The following is a 12268-nucleotide window of genomic DNA, read 5'->3' on the forward strand; positions in this document are numbered from 1 at the left end:
TTCATTTAGTGTGTAGCCAAGTTTACATTCCGTGTATTAGTGATATCTTATGATGTTTCTTTTTCTGTGTGACTTATTTCAGTTAGAATCATCATACCTGAATCCACTCATTATGCTGCTATGGGCCTGATGACATAGATGTCATTGCTGAGTGATATTGCATTGTACGTAAATACCACAACTTCTTTATCCATTTTTCGCTTTCTGTGATATTGAACTTGTACCGTAAACGAGGTTCTTGTAAACAGAGCCGTCCCAAACTTTGGGGTGGCTGTGTCTTTTTGATTTTAATTTCCCTAGGCTATAGGACCATAAGTGGAAGTGCCCTAGGCTCTGTTGCTTTGTTTTTTAGACGTTTCAGGAAACAACATACACTTCTCCCGAGTGGCTGTTGGCAATTTACATCCCGCCCATCAGCATAACAAGGCTCCCAGTTCTCCATGGCCTGTCCTGCCTTTCTGGATTTTACACTTTTTTCAGATGGCCCTTTTGACCGGGGGGAAGTGAGACTTCATTGTAGTGCAGATTTCCTTTGCAAGCTTGCTTGGTTGGCCAAAAAGGGCGTATGCGTTTTTTTCCTGAATATATTCAGGAAAAAACGCATACGCCCTTTTTGGCCAAGTACATCATTGTCGACGTTCTGCCTCTTTTCCTATGCTTTAAATGCAATTCCAGTCTACCTCCTGAAATCGGTTTCCTGCAATTCTGCCCCGCTTTCAAGTCCTCTTGGCAGCCTTACTTCAGTATATTTTTGGACGATAGCTGTCATTTATAACTCTGCAGGTTTGTGAATTACAGTGCCCCTGAGCTCCTTTCTTCAACTCGCTTTCTTGTGAGCTGGCCGCAACACCGCAGGATTGTTTCAGGCCCTAATCTGGTTCTGGCACGGCACGCTGAGCCTTTGGTTAATTCCTCTTCCTGGTGGGAAATGAGAGTTAAATTTGCCCGTCCAGACACCTCCAGCTAGTCTCTCATTGGTTCTCCCTATTCCTGGTAATCTTCCACAGAAATTGCAAACTGGGCCAAACAGGAGGTTAAAGGCACTGACTCTCCAAGTCGGGAGCGTGTTAGTAACGTGTCTGGAATGTTGCACCCGAGTACCAGGGGACGAAAACTGAGACATTTTTGAACACGTCTCCCGATCACATGGTTTATCATACTCTGGGTTCCACATGCATGTTTTAGCTGAAGGAAGAATCCCTTAAACCTAGAGACTTGAGACCCGTGGAATGGGTACCATGCAATATGACTTCAAAGGGTCTTCATTTGCTCACCGAACCTCTCCAATTCTATCACTGCTGCATTTTTGCCCCTGTACACATGCTTGATTCTCTTTCGGAGACATAGCAATCCATAGGTTTTAAGATACTTACTAGTCAGCTACATTCTTAGGCGTTTAATATGGGGTGTTGAGTCCATTTCGTTGAGCAAGGAGTAGCTCTGGTCTATTACATATTTGGCTTAAGGAACTTTATCTGTGCTCATTTCAACCTCTGGTTTTATGCAGCACCCCATCTCTCCTTTCCCCTTAAGCAAGCATAAGTTGGTTTTCTAAATTTGAGACCCTGTTCTGTTTTGTAATCCAGTTCCTGTGTAGCCAAGTTTACATTCCGTGTATTAGTGATATCTTATGATGTTTCTTTTTCTGTGTGACTTATTTCAGTTAGAATCATCATACCTGAATCCACTCATTATGCTGCTACGGGCCTGATGACATAGATTTCATTGCTGAGTGATATTGCATTGTACGTAAGTACCACAACTTCTTTATCCATTTTTCACTTTCTGCGATATTCAACTTGTCCCGTAAACGAGTTTCTTGTAAACAGAGCCGTCCCAAACTTTGGGGTGGCTGTGTCTTTTTGATTTTAATTTCCCTAAGCTATAGGACCATAAGTGGAAGTTCCCTAGGCTCTGTTGCTTTGTTTTTTCGATGTTTCAGGAAAAAACATACACTTCTCCCGAGTGGCTGTTGGCAATTTACATCCCGCCCATCAGCATAACAAGTCTCTCAGTTCTCCATGGCCTGTCCTGCCTTTCTGGATTTTACACTTTTTTCAGATGGCCCTTTTGACCGGGGGGAAGTGAGACTTCATTGTAGTGCAGATTTCCTTTGCAAGCTTGCTTGGTTGGTATAAAAGGGCGTATGCTTTTTTTCCTGAATATATTCAGGAAAAAACGCATACGCCCTTTTTGGCCGAGTGCATCATTGTCGACGTTCTGCCTCTTTTCCTATGTTTTAAATGCAATTCCAGTCTACCTCCTGAAATCGGTTTCCTGCTATTCTGCCCCACTTTCAAGTCCTCTTGGCAGCCTTACTTCAGTATATTTTTGGATGATAGCTGTCATTTATCACCCTGCAGGTTTGTGAATTACAGTGCCCCTGAGCTCCTTTCTTCAACTTGCTTTCTTGTGAGCTGGTCGCAACACCGCAGGATTGCTTCAGGCCCTAATCTGGTTCCGGCATGACACGCTGAGCCTTTGGTTAATTCCTCTTCCTGGAGGGAAATGAGAGTTAAATTTGCCCGTCCAGACACCTCCAGCTAGTCTCTCATTGGTTCTCCCTATTCCTGTTCATCTTCCACAAAAATTGCAAACTGAGCCAAACAAGAGGTTAAAGGCACTGACTCTCCAAGTCGGGAGAGTGTTAGTAAAGCATCTGGAATGTTGCACCCGAGTACCAGGGGACGAGAACTGAGACATATTGGAACACGTGTCCCGATCACACGGTTGATCATACTCTGGGTTCCACATGCATGTTTTAGGTGAAGGAAGAATCCCTTAAACCTGGATTGTTGAGACCCGTGGAATGGGTACCATGCAATATGACTTCAAAGGGTCTTCATTTGCTCACCGAACCTCTCCAGTCCTATCACTGCTGCATTTTTGCCCCTGTACACACGCTGGATTCTCTTTCGGAGACATAGCAATCCATAGGTTTTAAGATACTTACTAGTCAGGTACATTCTTAGGCGTTTAATATGGGGTGTTGAATCCATTTCGTTGAGCAAGGAGTAGCTCTTGTCTATTCCATATTTGGCTTAAGGAACTTTATCTGTGCTCATTTCAATCTCTGGTTTTATGCAGCACCCCAACTCACCTTTCCCCTTATGCAAGCATAAGTTGGTTTTCTAAATTTGTGACCCTGTTGTGTTTTGTAATCCAGTTCCTGTGTAGCCAAGTTTACATTCCGTGTATTAGTGATATCTTATGATGTTTCTTTTTCTGTGTGACTTATTTCAGTTAGAATCATCATACCTGAATCCACTCATTATGCTGCTACGGGCCTGATGACATAGATTTCATTGCTGAGTGATATTGCATTGTACGTAAGTACCACAACTTCTTTATCCATTTTTCACTTTCTGCGATATTGAACTTGTCCCGTAAACGAGTTTCTTGTAAACAGAGCCGTCCCAAACTTTGGGGTGTCTGTGTCTTTTTGATTTTAATTTCCCTAAGCTATAGGACCATAAGTGGAAGTTCCCTAGGCTCTGTTGCTTTGTTTTTTCGATGTTTCAGGAAAAAACATACACTTCTACCGAGTGGCTGGTGGCAATTTACATCCCGCCCTTCAGCATAACAAGTCTCCCAGTTCTCCATGGCCTGTCCTGCCTTTCTGGATTTTACACTTTTTTCAGATGGCCCTTTTGACCGGGGGGGGAAGTGAGACTTCATTGTAGTGCAGATTTCCTTTGCAAGCTTGCTTGGTTGGCCAAAAAGGGCGTATGCGTTTTTTCCTGAATATATTCAGGAAAAAACGCATACGCCCTTTTTGGCCGAGTGCATCATTGTCGAAGTTCTGACTCTTTTCCTATGCTTTAAATGCAATTCCAGTCTACCTCCTGAAATCGGTTTCCTGCAATTCTGCCCTGCTTTCAAGTCCTCTTGGCAGCCTTACTTCAGTATATTGTTGGACGATAGCTGTCATTTATAACTCCGCAGGTTTGTGAATTACAGTGCCCCTGAGCTCCTTTCTTCAACTCGCTTTCTTGTGAGCTGGCCGCAACACCGCAGGATTGCTTCAGGCCCTAATCTGGTTCCAGCATGGCACGCTGAGCCTTTGGTGAATTCCTCTTCCTGGTTGGCAATAAGAGTTAAATTTGCCCATCCAGAAAGCTCCAGCTAGTCTCACATTGGTCCTCCGTATTCGTGTTCATCTTCCGCAGAAATTGCAAACTGGGCCAAACAGGAGGTTAAAGGCACTGACTCTCCAAGTCGGGAGGCTGTTAGTAAAGCGTCTGGAATGTTGCACCCGAGTACCAGGGGACCAGAACTGAGACATATTGGAACACGTCTCCTGATCACACGGTTGATCATACTCTGGATTTCACATGCATGTTTAGCTGAAGGAAGAATCCCTTAAACCTGGAGAGTTGAGACCCGTGGAATGGGTAACATGCAATATGACTTCAAAGGGTCTTCATTTGCTCACCGAACGTCTCCAATCCTATCACTGCTGCGTTTATGCCCCTGTACACATGCTTGATTCTCTTTCGGAGACATAGCAATCCATAGGTTTTAAGATACTTACTAGTCAGGTACATTCTTAGGCGTTTAATATGGGGTGTTGAGTCCATTTCTTTGAACAAGTAGTAGCTCTTGTCTATTACATATTTGGCTTAAGGAACTTTATCTGTGCTCATTTCAATCTCTGGTTTTATGCAGCACCCGAACTCACCTTTCTCCTTAAGCAAGCATAAGTTGGTTTTCTAAATTTGAGACCCTGTTCTGTTTTGTAATTCAGTTCCTGTGTAGCCAAGTTTACATTCCGTGTATTAGTGATATCTTATGATGTTTCTTTTTCTGTGTGACTTATTTCAGTTAGAATCATCATAGCTGAATCCACTCATTATGCTGCTACGGGCCTGATGACATAGATTTCATTGCTGAGTGATATTGAATTGTACGTAAGTACCACAACTTCTTTATCCATTTTTCACTTTCTGCGATATTGAACTTGTACTGTAAAGGAGGTTCTTGTAAACAGAGCCGTCCCAAACTTTGGGGTGGCTGTGTCTTTTTGATTTTAATTTCCCTAAGCTATAGGACCATAAGTGGAAGTGCCCTAGGCTCTGTTGCTTTGTTTTTTAGATGTTTCAGGAAACACCATACACTTCTCCCGAGTGGCTGTTGGCAATTTACATCCCGCCCATCAGCATAACAAGGCTCCCAGTTCTCCATGGCCTGTCCTGCCTTTCTGGATTTTACACTTTTTTCAGATGGCCCTTTTGACCGGGGGGAAGTGAGACTTCATTGTAGTGCAGATTTCCTTTGCAAGCTTGCTTGGTTGGCCAAAAAGTGCCTATGCGTTTTTTCCTGAATATATTCAAGAAAAAACGCATATGCACTTTTTTGCCAAGTGCATCATTGTCGACGTTCTGCCTCTTTTCCTATGCTTTAAATGCAATTCCATTCTACCTCCTGAAATCGGTTTCGTGCAATTCTGCTCCACTTTCAAGTCCTCTTGGCAGCCTTACTTCAGTATATTTTTGGACGATAGCTGTCATTTATAACTCTGCAGGTTTGTGAATTACAGTGCTCCTGAGCTCCTTTCTTCAACTCGCTTTCTTGTGAGCTGGCCGCAACACCGCAGGATTGCTTCAGGCCCTAATCTGGCTCTGGCACGGCATGCTGAGCCTTTGGTGAATTCCTCTTCCTGGTCGGAAATGAGAGTTAAATTTGCCCGTCCACACACCTCCAGCTAGTCTCTCATTGGTTCTCCCTATTCCTGTTCATCTTCCACAGAAATTGCAAACTGGGTCAAACAGGAGGTTAAAGGCACTGACTCTCCAAGTCGGGAGAGTGTTAGTAAAGTGTCTGGAATGTTGCACCCGAGTACCAGGGGACGAGAACTGAGACATATTGGAACACGTCTCCCGATCACACGGTTGATCATACTCTGGGTTCTACATGCATGTTTTAGCTGAAGGAAGAATCCCTTAAACCTGGAGAGTTGAGACCCGTGGAATGGGTACCATGCAATATGACTTCAAAGGGTCTTCATTTGCTCACCGAACCTCTCCAATCCTATCACTGCTGCTTTTATGCCCCTGTACACACGCTTGATTCTCTTTCAGATACATAGCAATCCATAGGTTTTAAGATACTTACTAGTCAGGTACATTCTTAGGCGTTTGATATGGGGTGTTGAGTCCATTTAGTTGAGCAAGGAGTAGCTCTTGTCTATTCCATATTTGGCTTAAGGAACTTTATCTGTGCTCATTTCAATCTCTGGTTTTATGCAGCACCCCAACTCACCTTTCCCCTTAAGCAAGCATGTTGGTTTTCTAAATTTGAGAACCTGTTCTGTTTTGTAATCCAGTTCCTGTGTAGCCAAGTTTACATTCCGTGTATTAGTGGTATCTTATGATGTTTCTTTTTCTGTGTGACTTATTTCAGTTAGAATCATCATACCTGAATCCACTCATTATGCTGCTACGGGCCTGATGACATAGATTTCATTGTTGAGTGATATTGCATTGTACGTAAGTACCACAACTTCTTTATCCATTTTTCACTTTCTGCGATATTTAACTTGTACTGTAAAGGAGGTTCTTGTAAACAGAGCCATCCCAAACTTTGGGGTGGCTGTGTCTTTTTGATTTTAATTTCCCTAAGCTATAGGACCATAAGTGGAAGTGCCCTAGGCTCTGTTGCTTTGTTTTTTAGATGTTTCAGGAAACACCATACACTTCTCCCGAGTGGCTGTTGGCAATTTACATCCTGCCCATCAGCATAACAAGGCTCCCAGTTCTCCATGGCCTGTCCTGCCTTTCTGGATTTTACACTTTTTTCAGATGGCCCTTTTGACCGGGGGGAAGTGAGACTTCATTGTAGTGCAGATTTCCTTTGCAAGCTTGCTTGGTTGGCCAAAAAGGGCGTATGCGTTTTTTCCTGAATATATTCAGGAAAACACGCATACGCCCTTTTTGGCCAAGTGCATCATTGTGGACGTTCTGCCTCTTTTCCTATGCTTTCAATGCAATTCCAGTCTACCTCCTGAAAGCGGCTTCCTGCAATTCTGCCCCGTTTTCAAGTCCTCTTGGCAGCCTTACTTCAGTATATTTTTGGACGATAGCTGTCATTTATAACTCTGCAGGTTTGTGAATTACAGTGCCCCTGAGCTCCTTTCTTCAACTCTCTTTCTTGTGAGCTGGCCGCAACACCGCAGGATTGCTTCTGGCCGTAATCTGGTTCCGTCACGGCACACTGAGCCTTTGGTTAATTCCTCTTCCTGGTGGGAAATGAGAGGTAAATTTGCCCGTCCAGACACCTCCAGCTAGTCTCTCATTGGTTCTCCCTATTCCTGTTCATCTTCCGCAGAAATTGCAAACTGGGCCAAACAGGAGGTTAAAGGCACTGACTCTCCAAGTTGGGAGAGCATTAGTAAAGCGTCTGGAATGTTGCACCCGAGTACCAGGGGACGAGAACTGAGACATATTGGAACACGTCTCCCGATCACACGGTTGATCATACTCTGGGTTCCACATGCATGTTTTAGCTGAAGGAAGAATCCCTTAAACCTGGAGAGTTGAGACCCGTGGAATGGGTACCATGCAATATGACTTCAAAGGGTCTTCATTTGCTCACCGAACCTCTCCAATCCTATCACTGCTGCGTTTATGCCCCTGTACACACGCTTGATTCTCTTTCGGAGACATAGCAATCCATAGGTTTTAAGATACTTACTTGTCAGGTACATTCTTAGGCGTTTAATATGGGGTGTTGAGTCCATTTCGTTGAGCAAGGAGTAGCTCTTGTCTATTCCATATTTGGCTTAAGGAACTTTATCTGTGCTCATTTCAATCTCTGGTTTTATGCAGCACCCCAACTCACCTTTCCCCTTAAGCAAGCATGTCGGTTTTCTAAATTTGAGACCCTGTTCTGTTTTGTTATCCAGTTCCTGTTTAGCCAAGTTTACATTCCGTGTATTAGTGATATCTTATGATGTTTCTTTTTCTGTGTGACTTATTTCAGTTAGAATCATCATACCTGAATCCACTCATTATGCTGCTACGGGCCTGATGACATAGATTTCATTGCTGAGTGATATTGCATTGTACGTAAGTACCACAACTTCTTTATCCATTTTTCACTTTCTGCGATATTGAACTTGTCCCGTAAACGAGTTTCTTGTAAACAGAGCCGTCCCAAACTTTGGGGTGTCTGTGTCTTTTTGATTTTAATTTCCCTAAGCTATAGGACCATAAGTGGAAGTTCCCTAGGCTCTGTTGCTTTGTTTTTTCGATGTTTCAGGAAAAAACATACACTTCTACCGAGTGGCTGGTGGCAATTTACATCCCGCCCATCAGCATAACAAGTCTCCCAGTTCTCCATGGCCTGTCCTGCCTTTCTGGATTTTACACTTTTTTCAGATGGCCCTTTTGACCGGGGGGGAAGTGAGACTTCATTGTAGTGCAGATTTCCTTTGCAAGCTTGCTTGGTTGGCCAAAAAGGGCGTATGCGTTTTTTCCTGAATATATTCAGGAAAAAACGCATACGCCCTTTTTGGCCGAGTGCATCATTGTCGAAGTTCTGACTCTTTTCCTATGCTTTAAATGCAATTCCAGTCTACCTCCTGAAATCGGTTTCCTGCAATTCTGCCCTGCTTTCAAGTCCTCTTGGCAGCCTTACTTCAGTATATTGTTGGACGATAGCTGTCATTTATAACTCCGCAGGTTTGTGAATTACAGTGCCCCTGAGCTCCTTTCTTCAACTCGCTTTCTTGTGAGCTGGCCGCAACACCGCAGGATTGCTTCAGGCCCTAATCTGGTTCCAGCATGGCACGCTGAGCCTTTGGTGAATTCCTCTTCCTGGTTGGCAATAAGAGTTAAATTTGCCCATCCAGAAAGCTCCAGCTAGTCTCACATTGGTCCTCCCTATTCGTGTTCATCTTCCGCAGAAATTGCAAACTGGGCCAAACAGGAGGTTAAAGGCACTGACTCTCCAAGTCGGGAGGCTGTTAGTAAAGCGTCTGGAATGTTGCACCCGAGTACCAGGGGACCAGAACTGAGACATATTGGAACACGTCTCCTGATCACACGGTTGATCATACTCTGGATTTCACATGCATGTTTAGCTGAAGGAAGAATCCCTTAAACCTGGAGAGTTGAGACCCGTGGAATGGGTAACATGCAATATGACTTCAAAGGGTCTTCGTTTGCTCACCGAACGTCTCCAATCCTATCACTGCTGCGTTTATGCCCCTGTACACATGCTTGATTCTCTTTCGGAGACATAGCAATCCATAGGTTTTAAGATACTTACTAGTCAGGTACATTCTTAGGCGTTTAATATGGGGTGTTGAGTCCATTTCTTTGAACAAGGAGTAGCTCTTGTCTATTACATATTTGGCTTAAGGAACTTTATCTGTGCTCATTTCAATCTCTGGTTTTATGCAGCACCCGAACTCACCTTTCTCCTTAAGCAAGCATAATTTGGTTTTCTAAATTTGAGACCCTGTTCTGTTTTGTAATTCAGTTCCTGTGTAGCCAAGTTTACATTCCGTGTATTAGTGATATCTTATGATGTTTCTTTTTCTGTGTGACTTATTTCAGTTAGAATCATCATAGCTGAATCCACTCATTATGCTGCTACGGGCCTGATGACATAGATTTCATTGCTGAGTGATATTGAATTGTACGTAAGTACCACAACTTCTTTATCCATTTTTCACTTTCTGCGATATTGAACTTGTACTGTAAAGGAGGTTCTTGTAAACAGAGCCGTCCCAAACTTTGGGGTGGCTGTGTCTTTTTGATTTTAATTTCCCTAAGCTATAGGACCATAAGTGGAAGTGCCCTAGGCTCTGTTGCTTTGTTTTTTAGATGTTTCAGGAAACACCATACACTTCTCCCGAGTGGCTGTTGGCAATTTACATCCCGCCCATCAGCATAACAAGGCTCCCAGTTCTCCATGGCCTGTCCTGCCTTTCTGGATTTTACACTTTTTTCAGATGGCCCTTTTGACCGGGGGGAAGTGAGACTTCATTGTAGTGCAGATTTCCTTTGCAAGCTTGCTTGGTTGGCCAAAAAGTGCCTATGCGTTTTTTCCTGAATATATTCAAGAAAAAACGCATATGCACTTTTTTGCCAAGTGCATCATTGTCGACGTTCTGCCTCTTTTCCTATGCTTTAAATGCAATTCCATTCTACCTCCTGAAATCGGTTTCGTGCAATTCTGCTCCACTTTCAAGTCCTCTTGGCAGCCTTACTTCAGTATATTTTTGGACGATAGCTGTCATTTATAACTCTGCAGGTTTGTGAATTACAGTGCTCCTGAGCTCCTTTCTTCAACTCGCTTTCTTGTGAGCTGGCCGCAACACCGCAGGATTGCTTCAGGCCCTAATCTGGCTCTGGCACGGCATGCTGAGCCTTTGGTGAATTCCTCTTCCTGGTCGGAAATGAGAGTTAAATTTGCCCGTCCACACACCTCCAGCTAGTCTCTCATTGGTTCTCCCTATTCCTGTTCATCTTCCACAGAAATTGCAAACTGGGTCAAACAGGAGGTTAAAGGCACTGACTCTCCAAGTCGGGAGAGTGTTAGTAAAGTGTCTGGAATGTTGCACCCGAGTACCAGGGGACGAGAACTGAGACATATTGGAACACGTCTCCCGATCACACGGTTGATCATACTCTGGGTTCTACATGCATGTTTTAGCTGAAGGAAGAATCCCTTAAACCTGGAGAGTTGAGACCCGTGGAATGGGTATCATGCAATATGACTTCAAAGGGTCTTCATTTGCTCACCGAACCTCTCCAATCCTATCACTGCTGCTTTTATGCCCCTGTACACACGCTTGATTCTCTTTCAGATACATAGCAATCCATAGGTTTTAAGATACTTACTAGTCAGGTACATTCTTAGGCGTTTGATATGGGGTGTTGAGTCCATTTAGTTGAGCAAGGAGTAGCTCTTGTCTATTCCATATTTGGCTTAAGGAACTTTATCTGTGCTCATTTCAATCTCTGGTTTTATGCAGCACCCCAACTCACCTTTCCCCTTAAGCAAGCATGTTGGTTTTCTAAATTTGAGAACCTGTTCTGTTTTGTAATCCAGTTCCTGTGTAGCCAAGTTTACATTCCGTGTATTAGTGGTATCTTATGATGTTTCTTTTTCTGTGTGACTTATTTCAGTTAGAATCATCATACCTGAATCCACTCATTATGCTGCTACGGGCCTGATGACATAGATTTCATTGTTGAGTGATATTGCATTGTACGTAAGTACCACAACTTCTTTATCCATTTTTCACTTTCTGCGATATTTAACTTGTACTGTAAAGGAGGTTCTTGTAAACAGAGCCATCCCAAACTTTGGGGTGGCTGTGTCTTTTTGATTTTAATTTCCCTAAGCTATAGGACCATAAGTGGAAGTGCCCTAGGCTCTGTTGCTTTGTTTTTTAGATGTTTCAGGAAACACCATACACTTCTCCCCAGTGGCTGTTGGCAATTTACATCCTGCCCATCAGCATAACAAGGCTCCCAGTTCTCCATGGCCTGTCCTGCCTTTCTGGATTTTACACTTTTTTCAGATGGCCCTTTTGACCGGGGGGAAGTGAGACTTCATTGTAGTGCAGATTTCCTTTGCAAGCTTGCTTGGTTGGCCAAAAAGGGCGTATGCGTTTTTTCCTGAATATATTCAGGAAAACACGCATACGCCCTTTTTGGCCAAGTGCATCATTGTGGACGTTCTGCCTCTTTTCCTATGCTTTCAATGCAATTCCAGTCTACCTCCTGAAAGCGGCTTCCTGCAATTCTGCCCCGTTTTCAAGTCCTCTTGGCAGCCTTACTTCAGTATATTTTTGGACGATAGCTGTCATTTATAACTCTGCAGGTTTGTGAATTACAGTGCCCCTGAGCTCCTTTCTTCAACTCTCTTTCTTGTGAGCTGGCCGCAACACCGCAGGATTGCTTCTGGCCGTAATCTGGTTCCGTCACGGCACACTGAGCCTTTGGTTAATTCCTCTTCCTGGTGGGAAATGAGAGGTAAATTTGCCCGTCCAGACACCTCCAGCTAGTCTCTCATTGGTTCTCCCTATTCCTGTTCATCTTCCGCAGAAATTGCAAACTGGGCCAAACAGGAGGTTAAAGGCACTGACTCTCCAAGTTGGGAGAGCATTAGTAAAGCGTCTGGAATGTTGCACCCGAGTACCAGGGGACGAGAACTGAGACATATTGGAACACGTCTCCCGATCACACGGTTGATCATACTCTGGGTTCCACATGCATGTTTTAGCTGAAGGAAGAATCCCTTAAACCTGGAG

Source organism: Orcinus orca, chromosome 8 (assembly GCF_937001465.1).
Source record: "Orcinus orca chromosome 8, mOrcOrc1.1, whole genome shotgun sequence".
Lineage (NCBI taxonomy): Eukaryota > Metazoa > Chordata > Mammalia > Artiodactyla > Delphinidae > Orcinus > Orcinus orca.